This window comes from Spinacia oleracea, chromosome 4 (genome assembly GCF_020520425.1).
Source record: "Spinacia oleracea cultivar Varoflay chromosome 4, BTI_SOV_V1, whole genome shotgun sequence".
Lineage (NCBI taxonomy): Eukaryota > Viridiplantae > Streptophyta > Magnoliopsida > Caryophyllales > Amaranthaceae > Spinacia > Spinacia oleracea.
In genome coordinates this window covers 125,826,673-125,829,478 of record NC_079490.1, presented here as the reverse complement: position 1 = coordinate 125,829,478, position 2,806 = coordinate 125,826,673, and the positions used below count along the sequence as shown (strand labels likewise).

Below are 2,806 nucleotides of genomic sequence, written 5' to 3'. Positions count from 1 at the left end.
TTATAAGTTGAAGAGAACACACCCTTAATATTAATATGCCTAGTACAGTGTTAGAGATGGTCTTGGAATATACGTGTCCTATGTCTAATTGGGTTAGTAGAAAATATCAAAGTAGGCTCTGTTTTCTTCGTTTGTCCACTCTTTTTTGGTTTAGTCTGATTTTTCTAATTGATGGTCTGGTAGTATGGTCTTGTCTGATTTGGTCTAATTCTTTATGATTATTCATAATAACAATTATTGTTATTATTTTTTTTTTTTTTTTTGGCAAATAGATATTTTATTTTATTTACCAAATCGAGATCTTACAATGACACCCATACACCAAAGCAACAAAACCATAGAACAACACAACTACAACACCTAGGTACAAAGCTTACGTAGCTCTACCAGCAACATGAAACAAAACTCTATTGGCAACAACTAAAACAGGCTCAAGCTGGTTGTTGAACAATTTGGCATTTCTCTGAATCCAAACTGCATAAACAGTTTCAACAAAAGCAATATTGCACTTGATATCTCTCAGCTTGGTGCTCCTACTCTTCTTTGCAGCCCATCTTTATTCATTCTGCCAGCAGATCTAGAACCCCTCTACAAATACCAAGCTTTTGCAGAATGATGAGTGACATTTATGTCACTCATAGGGTAGTAATTTAGGCACTATTTGAGTCGGTTTTATTATGTTTTTAGCATTTTTTAGCCTCTTTTCTACTTGATTTCTTATTTTAATTATTGATAGTTTAGTTTAGCGTTTTTAGCTAATTTTGATAGTTTTTAGATCTTAAATTGGTAATTTATTTATATTATTTGTTTTATAATTTTATAGTTTAATTATTATAGTTTTCTTTATTAATTTTCTATTTCATTTTCATCCTAATTAATTTTATTTTTATTGTTTTACTTTTGTTTTATTTATGTTTATTTTTATATTTCTGATTCTCCTGTTTGTCTTTAATTGTGTAGGTACTAGGTAAGTGACTGTTCAAGGTTCAAGGTTCAAGGTTCAAGGTTCAAGGTTCAAGTCAATTGCTTAGGTTGGTCAAGAAAAGTCAACTTTGGGCTTGAAAACAACAAAACAAGGCAAGCAGTTATCATACACCGCACTCCTTATCCTGCACCACACCTATTCTCACGCATAACCTCCAAGCAGCGCAGCAGCACCTCACCTACACCACTCATACTAGCACCAAGCTCCAACAACACTCCACCACACCACCACCAACAATGCATCAACAAACAAGGCCAAAGCAACACCAAAAATCGCACAAAACAGAGAAAATACAGAGCAATTCGGGTTCGACCGAACCCGTACTACGGTTCGACCGAACCGAAAATTTAGAGCTCCTGATTGTATGAGGTTCGGTCGAACCTCCTTTGAGTTCGCCCAAACCAGCAATTAAGTTCGCCCGAACCTTTTCGGGTTCGACCGAACATTTGATCGCGAATTTCTGTACGGAATTAATGAAGCTCGACGGTTGTGATTGTTCGATGACCATCCGACGGCCTCAATTTGGCTGCGATTAATTGATGGAGGCCGTTGATGAACAATGATGATTGAAGATGGAACGATGATAGATGATGATTAGCCGTGTGATTAGGAATCGGAAGCCCAAGATTGAATTCAGATGTTGATGATTGTTGATTGATGAAGATGTATGGTGGATGATGATCGGTGGTTGATGACGATGGTGCAGCGAATCGAAAATGGAAGACGAAAGAAAGGAAAAGGAAGGACAAGGGGGGTTCTGATTAGTTTTGTTTTTGATTTGATTTTATTATTATTTGATTTTTCTTCCTTTTTCTATTTCCCTTCTTATCTTTTCTCTTTTCTCTCCCTTCTGATTTTCCTTTTTATTTTTGTTTTGTTTCCATTTTTTTTTCTTTCTTTATTTAATTTCCTTTTTATTTTATTTCATTCCTTTTTGTTTTATTTTTCTTTTCTTCTTTTATTTCTTTCTTTTAACTTGTAGTATAAATACCCAATTTTTGGGGACAAAAGTATTACCATGGACATAATTAGCGTAGTTCTCTCTTTACTTAGGGTTTAGGGTTTTCATTAGTCTAGTTCCTAAGAGAGAAAAAGTGAGGAAAAATCAATGCAAAATTGGCGCTTTTCAATTTCAAGGGATTACAACTTGTTTTTGACGATCAACCAGTTAATCAATGAGAAATTTCTTACTCTCTCTCCTTATTTATTGCTTTATTTATTATTTTGATTAGTTTTTTTTTTTTTTTTGCTTAATTTCATGTTCATGATTTAATTAGTTACTTTATTCTTTAGATTAATATTTAGTTTCATGTTTTTAGTTGTTAATTTCTATAAATTTTGTGTTTTTATGTTGATTGAGTAGTTTATTGATTAGGGTTTGGTGAAAACTCAACATTGATTGGTTTGGTTGTTTGTGATTGGAAATTAGGGATTTTCATGATTAAATTATTACATGTTTAGGCATTTCCAATACATGTTGCATTTAACTTGATCAATTAAGTGTTTCATGATTGCTTGGAGTAGTCTAGTTGGGTTGAAAATGGATTAAAGACCTAAACTTGACTATTTGGTTGAATTGGGACTTTGATTTACCTCGGGTATGATAGGGTAGAACGGGAGTTCATCCTTGATGCTTAGGGAAATTGCTCGCATGTCGGGAGATAGTTGAAGCTATTTGTGAATTCAACGCTTATTCATGTAGTGCTTGTGAATATTCCCCATTTTCAATTCTTTTATGTCCATTACATGATTTGTTGTTGTTTGACCCATTCCCTAATCTCGTTTACTTTTGATTTCTTAGTTTAGTTGATTTATTTTTAG

The 2,806-nt window shown here is 33.5% G+C and overlaps 1 long non-coding RNA gene across 1 annotated transcript; it reads left to right on the top strand.

Annotated features, from left to right (window-relative positions):
* The first annotated feature begins 203 nt into the window (after positions 1 to 203).
* On the top strand, positions 204 to 2,175 carry LOC130459932 (uncharacterized). The gene is made up of 2 exons (XR_008919674.1): positions 204 to 642; positions 961 to 2,175. It is a non-coding gene; the product is annotated as an uncharacterized lncRNA (long non-coding RNA).
* The last annotated feature ends 631 nt before the right edge of the window (positions 2,176 to 2,806 follow it).